Source organism: Myotis daubentonii, chromosome 10, assembly GCF_963259705.1.
Source record: "Myotis daubentonii chromosome 10, mMyoDau2.1, whole genome shotgun sequence".
NCBI lineage: Eukaryota > Metazoa > Chordata > Mammalia > Chiroptera > Vespertilionidae > Myotis > Myotis daubentonii.
The window spans coordinates 10,941,332-10,958,166 of NC_081849.1; the positions used below are offsets into that span (position 1 = coordinate 10,941,332).

The following is a 16,835-nucleotide window of genomic DNA, read 5'->3' on the forward strand; positions in this document are numbered from 1 at the left end:
AAGCACACAGTATATAGAAGGAAGGAAATAATAAAGACCAGAGCAGAAATAAATGACATAAAAACTAAAAAAAATAAATAAAATACAAAAGATTAATGAAACCAAAACCTGGTTCTTTGAAAGGATAAACAAGATTGATGACACTTTAAACAGACTCAACAAAAAACAAAGATAGTGGACCCAAAGAAATGAAAAAGGAGAGGTAACAACTGACATCACAGAAATACAAGGGATTGCAAGAAAATGAACAACTCTCAGAAAGAGAAACTAAGAAAAGAACCCCATTTACTATTGCATAAAAATATAATATGATACATAGGAATAAACTTAACTAATAAGGTAAAAGATCTGTACTAAAAAAAAACTATGTGACAATGAAGAAATAAATTAAAGATGATACAAACAAGTGGAAGCATATACCATGTTCATGTATTAGAAGAATTAACATCATTAAAATGTTCATGCTATCCAAAGCAATCTATAGATTCAAAGCAATTCCTATTATAATACCAATGGCTTATTTCACAGAACTGGGTAAAAATGTTCCAAAAATTTATATGGAACCAAAAGAGTCCCAGAATAGCTGCAGCAATTTTGTAAAAGAAGAACAAAGTTGGAGATATTACATTGCTGGATATCAAACTATACTACAAGGTCATTGTGATAAAAACAGCCTGGTGCTGCCATAAGAACAGTCATATAGACCAATGGAACAAAACAGAGAGCCTGAAAATCAACCCACGCCTTTATGGTCAATTAATATTTGACAAAGGAGGCAAGTGCATACAATGGAGTCAAGGCATTTTCAGTCTTTAAATCAATGGTGTTGGGAAGATTGGACAGGTACATGCAAAACCTGAAACTAGACCACCAACATACACCATACATAAGAATGAACTCAAAATAGATAAAAGACTTAAATGTAAGTCACAAAACCATAATAATCTTAAGAATACATAGGCAGTAAGTTTTCAGAAATCTCTTGCAGCATTATTTTTTGCCAATATGTCTCCAGGAGCAAGGGAAAGTCAGGAAAATATCAAAGTAAAAAGCTTCTGCACATCAAAAGAATCCATCAGCAAAATGAAAAGAGCACATATTTGCCAATGATACATCTGATAAGGGTTTAATTTCCAAAATATGTAAAGAACTTTACAACTCTACCCCAGGAAGATGAAAAATCCATTTAAAAATGGGCAAAGGACCTGAATAGACACTTCTCCAAAGAGGACATACAGATGGTCAATAGACATATAAAAATGCATAAGGTCACTAATTATGAGAGAGATGCAAATAAAAACTCCAATGAAGTGTCACCTCACACCTGCCAGAATGGCTACTATCAATAAACCAACAAGCAACAAGTGCTGGTGAGAATGTGGAAAAAATGGAGCCCTAGTGCACTGCTGGTTAGAATGCAGACTGGAGCAGCCACTGTGGAAAGCAGTATGGAGTTTCCTCAAAAAATGAAAAATACAACTACCTTTTTACCCAGTAATCCCACTTCTGGGAATATATCTTAAGAATCCTGAAACACAAATCAGAAATAATATATACACCCCTATGTTCCTAGCAGTGATATTTACAATAGCCAAGATCTGGAAACAGCCCAAGTGCCCATCAGCAAATGAGTGGATAAAAAAGCTGTGGTACATTTACCCAATGGAATACTCTGCAGCTATAAAAAAGAAGAAAATCGTACTCTTTGTGACAGCATGAATGGGCCTGGAGAGTATTATGCTAAGTGAAGCAAGCCAATCAGAGAAAGACAAATACCATATGATCTTACTAATATGTGGAATCTAATGAATAAATAAACTGATGCAAAAAATAGAATCAGAATCATGAATACATTGAACAGACTGGCCGATGCAAAGGGGGAGCAGAGTGGGGATGACTGGGTAAAGACAGTGAAAAGATTAAATAAATAACATATATATGCATACCCCATGGGCAGGGACAATAATTTAGCAAAGGCCAAGGAAAGGGTGTGTGTGTGTGGGGGGGTGGTGGTAGAGGTGGGCAAAGGGGGGTGGGCAGGGGGACTCCTGCAATAACGTCACCACTAAAAAAATGTTTAAAAATAATTTAAAAAAAATAGACACTGTACTTTCTTTAGCCATGTTTCGTTCCTTTTCAATGACAGTTTGCCTCAGTTTGGGAAAACTCTCATTCCAGAGCCATTGTAGCTCCAGGGTTTCCTGTGGGATTGGCTGAGGACTCTGTGGCAATGTCATCACAACCCAACCTTTCTTCTTCATCTGTTTCATTTTATTTATTCACAGGTAGCTGCTGATTCCAAGGACAATCCTGTGGAGGATAGCACTTATTTACAAATTTATGGAAAATGAGTGATACTTGGATGTCTGACTGTGACTCTTGGCCAAGATAAGGGCAAAGGGACTTACCATGTGTGGTTAAAAGTCTGAAACTTCCCTGATGACACCTAGGGTCAGTTATCAGGGAAGTTTCAGACTTCCCTGATGGTTTCCAAATGCCTTAAACAGTTCAACAGCCTGGTTTGACTGCATGACCAAAGGGGCATAAAAACCATATCGGGAATTTCTGCTTTGAGCGCTTCCAAAAACAAGATTTCTCACAGAGATCTTTGCTCAGTTCAGATACAAAGCACAGTGCATATGTGTCTAAGGGCCTGTGGGAGCTGGCATCTGGATGTCCTCTCTACCTCCATGTACTTCCTCTTACAGCACTATATATTTTACCTTGAAATTAAACCCTTACATGAGTACGCTTTGTGGAGCCTGTGAGTTCTTTAAACAACTATACCTGAGAAATTGGTGCAATTTCTCAATAAACTTCCAAAATACAGATCTCAGTGTCAGAGTCTGTTTCCTGGGAAACCCTGTCCTATAATAAAAAACACAAAACACAATGTTCAAAAAGTGTAGTAATGAGATTAACTCTGGAGTTTTCAATAGCAGGAAGGTTGTGATGGCCTATATAGGGTTCTTTAGCCTCCTCTCACTTTCTAATTCTTTGTTATAGGTTGTGTCCCTCCAAAATCCATATATTAAAGTCCTAACCCCCAGAACCTCAGAATGTGACTTTCTCTGGAAATAAGGCCTTAAGATGAAATCATACTTGAGTAGGGTTGACCCCTAATCCATTATGACTTGTGTCTTTATATAAAAGAGAAAGTGGACACACACACAGAAATAATGCCATGTGAAGATGCAACTAGATAAAGTGATGCAGCCAAAGACAAGGAAGATGCAGCAGAAGACAAAACAAAGAAACAAACAAACAAACAAAACCAACACAAGCTAGGAAAGAGCCATGGAACAGATTTCTTTCTCTTGGCTCTCAGAAGGATCTAACCCTGCCTTTGCCTTGATCTTGGACTTCTAGTTTTGAAAACTCTAAGACAATACATTCCTGTTGTCTAAGTCCCCCAGCTTATGGTGCTTTGTTACAACAGCCTTACCAGACAAAGACCGTCTTTGCATAAGATTCAAATCCCCAGGAAGATAATTCTGATTTTTTCAATGATCAAAGAAACAAGAAAATTGCTACACCAGATGAGAGGACAACAAATATGTCAGAAACGGCTTTGAGAAGATGATGATTTCCTTATTGGAAGGTAGAATACTGGATCTGAAACAAGTTTTATAGGTAATACAGTGATTAATATATTTGAATTTGTGAGAGTGGTGAAATATCCATGTGGAAATGTCCAGCAAGAATTAGAAATTTTGTTTTGGAGCTTGAAAAAGGGAATGAAGGTAGACATGTACATATGACAGTGGTTCTCAACCTTCCTAATGCCGCGACCCCTTAATACAGTTCCTCATGTTGTGGTGACCCCCAATTTCATTTACAAATTGAACATAATTAAAACATAGTGATTAATCACAAAAACAATATGTGATTATATGTGTGTTTTCCGATGGTCTTAGGCGACCCCTGTGAAAGGGTCGTTTGACCCCCAAAGGGGTCCCGGCCCACAGGTTGAGAACCACTGACATATGAGGCTACTTTTCATAGAGGTAACTTTTGAAGAAATTTGATTATTAACCTTTAACTGTGCCTTGGACTAGAAATAAGCCACCTATAACTTAGAAGTGATACCATAGTAGGGTTGTGATTGTTTCTGTGGGTAGTACTGAAGGAGTTGAAGAGAAACAACCACTGCAGGACAGTAGCTAAAGTTTTCAGGCCAGGTAAGGAAGAGAGTAATTTACGCCCCCCAAATTCAAGTGCCAAATTCCATAGTGAGAAATAATGCGGACTCCAAAACCTTGGAGCCAAGGCCAAAAGTAGAAAATAGAGGAAAAAATATTCAGTAGAAATGTTATATTAAAATTAGTTGTTGCCAAGACAATTCGGTGAGGGGAAAATGATATTTTCAGCAAATGATGCTGGGACATGTGGATATCTGCATGCAAAGGAATGGAATTGGACTGGTATATCACATCATATGTAAACATTAGCTCAATATGAATCAAAGCTAAAACTAGTAAACTCTTAGAAGAAAACATAGGCATACATATTTATGTCCTTGGATTAGGCAATTATCTCTTCAATATGGTAGTAAAAACACAAGCAACAGAACCATAAATAGGTAAATAGACTTTTAAAACCTTCTGTAGTTTAAAGGACACTATAAAAAAATGAAAAGACAACCCACAGAATTGGAAATAAAATTGTAAGTTACATATCGGATAAAGAATTTATGTCTAGAATATATAGAAAATTATTACAATTCAATAATTAAAAACAAAAAACCCAATTCAAATATGGGAAAAGAATCTGAATAGACATTTATACAACAGACATACAGATGGCCAATAGGCACAGGAAGAGATGTTCACATAATTATATATTATGTAAATGGAAATAAAAAAAAAACAGGTACAACTCACATGAACTAGAATAATTATAATAAAAAGAAAAGTATTAATAAGTGTTTGTAAAGATGCAAAGAAATTGAAACTCATATACTGATACAAGGAAAGTAAAATGGTGCAGTCTCTTTGGAAAAGTATCTGGCATTTCCTCAAAAAGTTAAGCATGACCCAACAATTATCCCTCTACGTATATACCAGAGAGAAATAAAAACATTTGTACACAAATGCTCATAACAACATTATTTATAATAGGCCAAAGTGGAAGCAAAATAAGTACCCATCAATTAATAAATGGTTAACAAAATGTGATTCATTCTTACATTGAAATATCACTTGGCAATAAGAAGAAATGGAACACTGGCTCTTGCTACAACCTGGACCAACCCTTAAACATTGCATTAAGTGAAAAGTCATTCAGAAAGAACCACATGTTGTATAATTCCATTTATATAAAATGTCGAGACTAGGGATAAAAATACATCAGGTGTTGTTTAAGGCTGAGGGGAAGGGAAATGGGGATGGGAAATTAATACTAAGGAGATGGCATTTCTTTGGGGGGCATTGGAAATGTTATGTTATGAAATTATTCACTGCTCTGTGTTATATTAAGAACTATTACATAATACACTTTGGGTGAATTGTATGGTATGTAAATTATATTTTGATAAAGCTGTTAAAAATTCTACTTAAGGCTAGAACTGTGGTAAATGATGACAGACAGCAGGGTTTAGGAAAGGGGTCTTTTTATCTGGGTGAAATAAGATCAAATAGACATCAAAGGCAGAGTGTCACTTTACTAATTAAAGGAAGAGATTAAAAACAACCACACAAAACCCTCTTCATTAGCAAAATGTACTTATTTTTTAGACTATTCAGGCTATTCTAACAAAAACACCATGGACTAGATGGCTAATAAACAACAGACATTTATTTCTTATAGTTTTAGAGGCTGGGAAGTCAAAGATGGAGGTGGGGCCGATTTTGGGTCTGGTGAAGACATACTTCCTCTTTCATAGACAATTGTGTTCTCCCTGTTTTCTACACATGACAGAAGGGGGAGGGAGCTCTCTGGGATCTTTTATGAAGGCACCAATCCTATTCATGATGACTCCATCCTTATGACCTTCCCAAAGGCCCCAGTTTCTAACACCATTATCTGGGTGTTTTAACATATGAATTTTAGGACACAATCAGTCCATAGCTCTTGTTTAGTGAGGAGTCTTAATAAACATGAAAAAACTTGGTCTCTTAAAATAAACAGCTGTTCTATATTGAGTCCCCTTCATATTTTCTTTCCTTAATAGCATTTTTTTTTGCCAGATTTCATAACTTTTCCACAATTTTGGGCTATTGGAACAGTCTAATTCTGGTGTTCAAGAATTAGTTCTTTGCCCTCGCTGGTTTGGCTCAGTGGATAGAGCATCAGCCTGCGGACTGAAGAGTCCCAGGTTCAATTCCAGTCAAGGGCAGCTACCAGTCAAGGCTTGATCCCTGGCCCTGGTCAGGGTGCATGCAAGAGGCAAACAATCGATGTGTCTCTCTATATCGATGTTTCTCTCTCTCTCTCCCCTCCTTTCCGCTTTCTCTAAAAATCAATGAAAAATATCATCCTCGGATGAGGATTAACAAAAAACAAAACAAAAAAGGATTAATTCTTTAAGTTTAAAACCTATATCTCACATCCCATGCCAGGCCATTCTCCTTCCCACCCAAGAACACACTGATGCTGTGCAGGAGGGGGCTATGGTCTGACTGTCCTCCCTTGGGACCCAAGTGGAAGCACTTCTCTCTCCTACCCCTTCCCTCCACCTTTCAGTGACAGCTATCTTTGGGGCCATGAAGAAGGAAATAAAGAATACACAGTTTTACCGTGATTCAGAGAAGATTCCTAAGTAAACAACGAGGCTCTGAGCTTGCCCTTAGCACTCTGATGAGGACTCCACCCGCAGAAAGGCTGTGCCATTCCATGCCCATGTGAACTGGTCTTTATTTACCCTGGTTTTGGTATCCTTCCAAATGCTGGTATTGGTTTCTTTGCCCAAAGGATAATGACCTCCTCCCCTGGCTGCTATGGACCTTAAGCATGATCCCTTATATTACTTTACTTAAGTCCTTGGAAAAATATTTGCTTGAAAGAGTCTTTACCCCCAATTCTATGAATTACATATGAGCTATTAGTTGTTACAGGTTGTTAATTCTAGAAATGTATTGTAGAGGTTATTACACACAACGTACTGTACCTGCAAGGTTGAATTTTCCTTTTTTAGTTCATCTTAATTTAAGAGGTGTGGAAACTAGATGGTTAAGGATAACGGCAAATATAACCCCACTTCCTGTCCTCTTTTTTGCTCCTTCTCTTTCATTATCTGCTTTTTTCTCTTGTTCTTCATTACTTTTTTCAAAATATCAGAATCCAGCTGATACTCTATGCAAATCCAATGAAATCACTGGCAACCAAAACTGTGCATGTGTGTATGCATGTGTGTGTGTGTTTTCAAATTATTTCTTCTTCCTATAGATTTAAACTACCTTATCTGGATCATGGCATGTTGGACACAGAGGCAACTAAATACTAAATAATTTACTTCTATTTCTTCCAAAACACTAACATATTCTCTGGTGACTTGGGCAGCAGTGGTGATTATATTTGTAGGACTGTCTCCTTTGTCAAAACTGGCAGTAGCTTTTTTGACACCACTAAAAATGACATTGACAGTACGGAGTCCTTGGGGTAGTCCTCATGTATTTTTTTAAGAAAAGAAATGTCACAGTACTGTGGAAACAATCATATTTTCTGGCACTTAAAATTATACCTCACCGTGCCAAGGTAAAAATAACTTGGGACAACAGTTATGACTTTGATTAAGAATCCTGTGAGAAACATAGTAATATTGAAATCATACATTTTTAAGCTCTTCTACCTACTTCTCTCATGCCAACTCCATAGGGTATAAATACCCAGTCCATCAGCTGATCGGGCATGAAACCTCTCACTTCTCTTTATGCTCTCTTCAAGTAGATAATTTTGGAACCACAATGGGTAACTTCTCCAAATTTCAGGCAACACAAAATTTTGGACAACTTTCAGAGCTACAGAGGGAAGGTGGGAATACACAAGTGCGAAGTGATAATTCAATCCTATTTGACTTGAGATTTTGAAGTCTGACTCTCACTTAACTACCAGCTGGGGGAGGCCATAGGCCAGATGCTGGAAGAAACATAGATATGAAAAATGAGAAGACATTTACTTATTTGCATTTATTACCTGTGGGCAAAACCAGCTTATTTAACCAGCGTCGAGTGTATCTGACCATCTACGTAACTAGAAGAGAAAACTGAATCTTATTTCTATACTTTAACACTATCTTTACTAAAGTAAAACAAGAAGAATGCCTAGCCGGAGGGAGAAATTATGCTATGCCCTGAAATACACAGCTGTGGCAAAAGTAGGTTTATAGTCGCTCATATGGAAAATAACATAATAATTAATAAATAATAATACAAAAAGAAACTATGTTTCATGTATTCACAACTGTAAACTGACATTTGCCCCACCCTGCATACTAAGCCCTTGAAAATGGGCCCCACCCTAAAGTGTTGAGCATGTTTTCCAATTGCCCTCCTAACTGCCCATGAGAAGCATGCCTGCATACACACTGGGGAAGGCACGTTGAGTGTGTGGCCATGGTTACAATAAATATTTTATTTTTCCTTAGGGAAAAGCATGAATACAGTTCACTACTATCACTGATTATACAGTTGAGTTCCCTACATTTGGGGAAATTGCAGGGGTCAGTACATCAGAAATGCAATGTATTAGCCTCAACCTAGAAAAACCACATTTGTGATCATGGTATCTCCCTGGGCAGGTAAGTATCAATAAATCTTTTTTTGTTTTTCAGACTTGAAGTCATACCTTTTCCTTTTCTCTGGGACTGAAGAAAGTCTAATAACCTCACTTCCTCCCAAACCCTGGATCATCATGGCTAAATTTCATAATATATTTTTAACTCATGTATCTTTTTTCATTTTCAATCTCCTTTTAATATTATGTATATCAGTATCACATAGACTAGCTTTCCTAAACTTCATTCATTTTAACACTCCCATAGTAAGAATCAAAGATGCCTCTTTGTTGTCCATCAAATCAAGGCCAGTCACTTTAGCTTGGTACTTTGTATTTCAGTTATCTCCCTATCCACTAGAATCCCTTTCCACTCTAATCTTAGTCTTATCCCAAACATTTCAAGGCCTTTCCCACTTCCTCCCCCATAACACCTCTGCCTGGAATGCCTCCCCATCCACTTTGATCCTTCCCACAGATGTATCTCAGCTGTGATAAACCAAAATTTTTGTTGACCCCAGAGAGTCTGATATGCCTCTTATCCTCTCACTCCATTAAGAAACATAGTTTTTGTTTATCCTACTAGCCAGAGATTTATAAAGTTTTAGTTTTCTTGATTTGTATAATAAAAGCAAAAATCATTGATCTTTTTAAAATACAAAATTTTTATACTATTGAATATGCATTTTTTCAAATAACACCTTTCCTCTCCATTTTAAATAATTCATATTCTTCCTTATTTAAAAATCACAACCATAGTTAATTTACTAGTAAGTCCTATGTGCCCGCATGGCAACATAACCCCAACCTTCCCTAAATGTCATCTTTATTCTTCCTTCTTTGAACTCCTATGACATTTACAAGTGACACATGTTTATTTATTTCTTGTGTATTATTTTCTAATCTTCAGTAAATTGGGTAAACTTCTTGAAGATAGTAGGCATATCATATTTCTCAATATTTTTTTCTAGCCTAATGACAGGCATATGATACATGTCTAAGTTCCTATTACCAATCCATTCTGTTCAATAACCAGAAATTTCTCTGATCACAGTTTGTCAGTCTCAATTATGGTTGCTTTCCAGTATTTATTAAAAAACAAACTTGCTGATAATCCATGCATTTATAAAAGAAAATTATTGTCTCCAGTCTCTGGGAAAATTTTGTACACATGTAAAAATACTCAGAAAAATATCTTTAGGGATAAATGAGGTCTATGTTTCTGAGTTGAATGAGGTTTTCAAGGTAATCACAACCATATATTTGCAACCAGTCCTCTCAATGCCTAACATTTTCTGGGAATCTATGGATGGTTTACTCATTAATCTGTTGCTTATAGTCTATTCCAATGTGTTTTTCCTCCACTAACCTATCCCTCCACAAATTATCCCTTGTTCAGGGAGAAAAAATGTATGAGAAATTCTTTCCACTCATCTCGCCAATCCTGTTAAGAAACATTCCACTTGTTCTTCCAAAGCTAATATTTACCTTTTCTAATAGACATAATTTCTATTTAAAGTATGATATTTTAGAAGTTTTTATTTACCACTTTAAAAGCAATGTTTGCCCATGTACATAGATATTCACCATCATTTGTTTCACCAAATTCTGTATCAAATATGATTATGAAACAAATCACTGAAATACACATAGAAGAGATAAATTATTTCTAGCATTCACCTAGAGTACTCTGAATTTTTATAGGTATGTGGAAAATTCTACATAAAGAATGCTAGCTTTGTTTTCTGAATAAAATTTGGTAATATATTCAGAAATATTCTCCTATCATTGGTATAAAGCACTCAAGGAAAAACAAACGCCTCCTGGAACTTGATTTACTCAAATGAGTTTTGAAATAGTAGCTTTTTAAAAAGAAAAAAAAGGAAATGAATTATTTTATTTCTTGATAATTCAAGCACACTTACTACACATTCACTTGTTCTTTCATAGAGCACCAGGTTGAACTCACATATGTGTAATAATCTTCCAAGGTAAAGAATGTTTAAAAGCATTTTCTTGATTTAGGTTATTGGCTCACCCACGATCCAGGGAAAATGAGGTGGAATATTTTCAAATATACCCTTCTCACTTTCTCTGCACAACTCTCTTTCCTGCCAAAATCTTGTTTTCACAGTTGTGTTTTTGTTACCGATGCTCACTCTGTGTGGGCCTTCTCTAATAAGGAATCTGGGAAACGCTCTGATTGATTTACTCTTACTGTGATCCTAGACGTGGGAATTTGAAGAGCTCATATCCGAGATTATGGGCTGGCAATAGAACACTGGTGCTCTGTGACTGGGGAATGGAACAGATGCCTCTCCCAGTGCACTTATGGCTGCATTGTCAGAGGAGTCAGTGAAACAGTTTGTTCTTTTTAATGAATTCATTGATGCTTAGCTAAAATAGTAAGCCACAGTCTTGAACTGAGAGGGGCAAATGGTGAAGTGAATAAGGACACCCTAAATTATTCACAGAAAAACGTAGAGTGGAGGCATGCTCAGTATGCACCCTGGAAAAGATAAACCTAATATCAGCTGGCTCAGCCATTGCACAGATAAGTGGATGATATTGCTGCTTTAAATTTATTGCTCAGATATAATATATAAGTGAAGGTTTAAGTGGAATACCTTCTAAAATGTATTGTATTGAACTAGCTTCAAAATTTGTAAAAAACTCAATCTTTTAAAAAAAACTGGTACTTTGAAAATTTAAAACAACAAACACAAACTCCTAGAAATTATGGATTTAGCTTAACACTATCATTAACACATCCTCTTGGAATATATCAGAGAAGTATACATTCTCACGTTGCTACAGTAGTTCTGCAATCTTAGAGGACTAACAAGGAATAAAGTTAAAATTAGTAACGGAGCAATAGATTTATTAAAGGAATTGCTGTAGACAAATGAAAGCAAAACAAATCAGTTTAAAGTTTGCATTGAAAAAATTAACCACCAGGGCATTCTTTATTTTATTTCATAAAGCCATCCAAGGCAGAGGCTATGTGACTACAGACAGAACTAAGTTAGGATTTGGATGGTAATAGCAATAGCCACAACAACAATCAATCTTTCATATAAGTTGTTAGGTACAGGCACTGAAAACTTAGCATATATTATCTTATTCAGTCTTCACAATGATCCTAAAGGTAGTGTACTACTTTCCTTGTGCTGCTGTAACAAATTACCACAGCTATGGAGGTTTAAAACAACAGAATGTATTCTCTCACAATTCTAGGGTCTAGAAGCCAAAATCCATTAGAGAGACACTATCTTTGGGGGTTCTTGTGGATAATCTGGGGGTTCTTGTGGTGAGTCTCCCCTTTGGCTCCTCCAGCTTTTTCTGGTGGTTGTTGTCATTCCTTGACTTGTGGCTGCATTGCTCTAACCTCTATTTACATAATCACATTGCCTCCTCTTCTGTATATGTCTCTTCTCTTTGTCTCTTATAAGGATCCTTGTCACTAGATTTAGAGCTCATCTGCATATTTCAGGAGATTTCCTCATCTTAAAATCTTTAGCTTAATAACATCTTCAAAAACTCTTTTCCAAATTAAAGTAACATTCACAAGTTTCAAGGACTAGTACGTGGAGATATCTTTCAGAGGACACCATTCAACCCACTACAGGTAGGTAATAGTACTATATCCACTTTATAAATGAAGAAAAGGAAACACACTGGCTAACATTTATTAGACTATATGTTATATATTATATGAAGTGTCTTTATACACTGTGCTATCTACTTAATGTTGCTAAACATTCCATGAGCTAGGTATAATTATTATTATTGGCATCTGAAAGATAGTGAAAGACTGGCTGAGATCATTTGTTCAAATATCACACAGTTTATAAATGACAAATCCAGGATTCAAATGCAGGACTGTGAGATTTCGGAGTCTGCACACTGAAATACTAAGCAACCCTATTCCTCAAACTTCCACCTCTTAGAAAGATCAAGGTGGTAAAGACCTCACAGGGTGTTGAGATAAAGTAGTAGGCTTCAAATTACTACCTTTGGGAATTAATTTCCTTATGCATACAATGGGAGTATCCCATATAATAAAAAGCTGATATGCAAGTCAACTGAATGGTGGAATGACCAGTTGCTATGACATGCACTGACCACCAGGGGGTAAATGCTCAATGCAGGAGCTAGGCTCATAGTTGATGAGCACAGCGGCAGTGCCGGGAGCCTCTCCTGCTTCTGAGGCAGCCCTAAGGATGTCTGACTGCTGGCTTAGGCCTGCTTGCGGACATCCCCCAAGGGTTCCCAGACTATGAGAGGGCACAGGCTGGCTGAGGGACGCCTCCCTCCAACCCTGAGTGCACAAATCTTGTACACCGGGCCTCTAGTTAATTATAATAATTTATGTATCTCCCAAGTTACCCCTTCCAGCCCCATGGATGCTGGAACTTTAAATCAATGTTATTCAGGAATTACTTAAGTATAATAAACTGCATCTATTTAAATTGAACACATTGTTCAATTCAATGTGTTTTGAAAGTCATATGAACCTGTGAACACACTCCCACTATCAAAATGCAAAAGATGCCCATTACTCCAAAAAGATGGTTTGCCTCTATCTGAAATGTATCCCTTTCTCCATTTCTGGCTCCAGTCAACTACTTATCAGCTTATGTATTTTATAAAAATGTAATCTTGCACTATTTACTCTTTTGAGTCTGGCTTCTTTCTCCCAGCATAAAGTTTTCAAGGTTCATCTATGTTGTTGCATGCATCTAAAAACCATGCTCTTTATTGCTGAATAGTATTCTATTGTGTGTGTATAACACATTTTGTTGATACATTTATCTGTTGATGGACCTTGGGAGTATTTCAAGGTCTTGACTATTGTGAATAAAGCAGCTATAAACATTGTTTACCGATGTTTGTAAAACATATGTCTTTACTTCTCTTGGATAAATATCTAGGAGTGGAATGTTATCTTGACAGACACAGGTTTAAATATTTAAGTAACTGCCAAACAGTTTTTCAAATCCATTGCACTAACTTACATTCTGACCTACATTGTTGAACTTGGTGCTTCTGGGAAGCATGAATAGACATTGAAGATATTAAAGCAGTTCAGGTAGAAGATGATAAAGGCAAAAAATGTGGTAATTTCAAGGATGGAGGATTTATCTTTAAGAACTACCTTCCTTGGAGGAAAACATGTATGAGACCTAATGAATTACTGTTTATTGGATGTATGCAGTGAGGAATGAGTCAAGAATAACTCCTAGTTTGTCAATAAAGCTAATGGTCTCAATTTGTGTTTAAATTGTATTTTTTTAAAATATATTTTTATTGATTTCAGAGAGAAAGGGAGAGGGAGAGAGAGATAGAAACATCAATGATGAGAGAGAATCATTGATCGCTGCCTCCTGTATGCATGCCCTACACTGGGGATTGAATCACAACCATGGCACGTGCCCTGAGCGGTAATCAAACCATGACCTCGTGATGCATAGGTAAACACTAACCACTGAGTCAGGCCAGATGGGCTGTATGTAGTTTTAAGAGAAGTCTATGATTGTCTGGTGAGCAAGATAACTCACCAGAATTCTATTTGTGTGAGAGATACAGGCGCTTCTTTGGAGTTAGAGAGTCATAAGGGAAGTGTACAGCAGTCAGACTCACCAACTTGATTCGCTAACATAGACTTAGTTATGAGAGGGAGGGATACAGTTTATTTCCTGTCTCAGATTTATTTATGATACCCTTTCCTTTATACTATTCTATAAGTTCTAGGGAGAAAGACCATTTAAGTAATAACACCTTTACATTGAGAGAGGAAAAATATATACAGCTGTGGAGGAAAGTTTGTTTACAGTTGTTTGTATGAAAAATAATACAACAATAAATAATAATACAAGAATAAACTCTATGTTGCATGCCTGAGCTCTAAACTATAAATTTCTTGAAGAGATTATAGAAGACAAGACTGAAAGCAACAGTGGGAACTGAAAGAACTGAGCAATATTTCAACTGCTATCTATAGAAAGAGACAGAGTCCAAAGTTTGACTCAAGCCAAATTAACTGCCAGATAGAACAAAATAAACACACTTCGAAGGTATATAAGACAATCAAATATTTTATAATAGATTATATACAATGTCAACAACACAGTAAAAACCTGGAAGACATATAAAGAATAGGAAGAAGTGATTTATATAAAAAATAGAACAGGGAATAGAAATTGGATCCAAGATGAAGCAGATTTGAAATTAGCAGGCAATCAGCTAGTATAAATATATACTAGTAATATATACCTGGACCTCTAGTAATTAATAATATAAAAAAGCCATGATAGGAGGGGTGGAGATGTGAAACAGCCTGGCCCCACACCCACGTGCGATGGTGGAAAATCTGGGGGGATATCTCAGCTGCAGAGTCCCCTCTGACCAGTGAGGGCTCTCAGCCCCAGGCCGAGCTCCCCTGACCAGAACTCCAGTGGCGAGAAGAGAAGCCCACATAAAATCTGGCTTTGAAAATTAGAGGGAATTCCTCAATTGTCCCTGCAGGATGAAAGACTACCAGAAACTCTTTTCTTAAAGGGTCAGAGCACAAACTTGTTTGCAGGAGCTCACCTTGGGCTTCAAAGGTGAGACGGTGGCTCAGGAGGCATCAGAGACTTACAGGGAGAGCCATACCTGGCTTTGGTGCACTGAGGGCCGCCACTGTCCCCCTGTTGAGTCTTCCTCCTGCGCAGCCTGTAGGTACCATCTTCCTGTCCCAGCCAACTTGCCCAATATCCGAGGTTCTTTCAGTGGCAACCCCGTAGGCCTGCACCGTAGTCTTTTGTTGTTGTTGTTGTTGTTAAATATGTTTTTATTGACTTCAGAGAGAGGAAAGGAGAGGGAGAGAGATAGAAAAATCAATGATGAGTGAGAATCATTGATCAGATGCTTCTTGTATACTCCCCTACCGGGGCTTGAGCTCTGACCAGGGAATTGAACAGTGACCTCCTAGATCATGGGTTGACACTCAACCACTGAGTCACACTGGCCAAGCTGCACTGTAATCTTTCTTAGAAAACTCTTGAGGAATTCTGGTCAAGCTCAGAATTGACCTGGGGACATACAGGGAGAAACTGAGTGTGTGGCTTCAAAGTGAGGACTGGAGAGAAAGCCGTCCATGTCCTGTGCTGAACCGTCCTTCCACGTGGCAGATGGGCAGCATCTTCCCTGGGATGAAATCTCTCCACAGCAGCCACATCTGAACTTGCATGGACATGGTGAACTTCACCAGCTCCACCCTGAGGACTTCCTGGGACTCTACCCCACCAAACTTACCCATAAGGCTGCCTCTGCTGGGCCTGGGTGTGCATGGGAGGGCCCTCTGCATACCAAGTCTGGTTTCCACAAGTACTGAGTCCAGGGAAAGGTCAACAAAAGACCCAAGGCTCCCCAAGACCCGCCTCCTCCTGCTGTCTGCCTTTTAGGATCAACCACAGAAAAAGCCTCTAGTGCCAAAGATCCCAGTTGCATGGTTTTCAGTGAGTCACCAGGTGGGGCGGGTGGTGTTCACCAGATTGATAAAGATTCACACTTGGTGCCATTGCTGTGTCTGAGGCCACTCAGCAACAGTCTCTGGGTTCACCAAGGCCAGACACCACCTGCCAGGTGCCCCCGCATGTTTGTGTTGGGGTGGGATCTCAAGGAGTCTGCAGTGTGAGGCCAGCAGAGCTCATCAGGCCCACACAGACCCAGATTTGTTCATGTGAAGGGAGGGCTCTGCACAGGAACATTGGTGCCAGGCGGGCTTGAGAGAGGAAAATGGCCCCGCTGTAGAGCCACACAACTCAGTTTTCCCAGAGTCAGCTCTGACTTCCTTGAGAATCCTCCAAAAAATTCTAGACCACAGGACCGGGCTGGCAACAACCCACTGACAGTCTTGTAGAGCGCAAACTCAGCAGGGTGGGGCCACTAGGAGGCAGGAGGGTGGAGCTAGCATTTCTCCCAGGGGCCGGCAGGTGCTGGGGTGGATGGATCACTGCTATTCTGGCCCCAAATGCACCGCTGCTCTGGCCTGTGTGAGGGTGAGGGGCACCGCTGTCTGTTTGGATTATCAAACAATACTTTAGAGCAAAAATTTCCAGACAATCCATTTGAATTCT

At 38.1% G+C, this 16,835-nt stretch overlaps 1 long non-coding RNA gene and 1 other non-coding gene across 2 annotated transcripts in view; both read right to left on the bottom strand.

Moving 5' to 3' along the window:
* The window catches only part of LOC132242665 (uncharacterized), a 483,370-nt gene that overhangs the window by 368,965 nt on the left and 97,570 nt on the right, over positions 1-16,835 (bottom strand). The gene's annotated exons all lie outside the window — the stretch shown is intronic.
* Positions 8,582-8,745, bottom strand: LOC132211593 (U1 spliceosomal RNA). Its single transcript, XR_009447501.1, has one exon. It is a non-coding gene; the product is annotated as a U1 spliceosomal RNA (small nuclear RNA).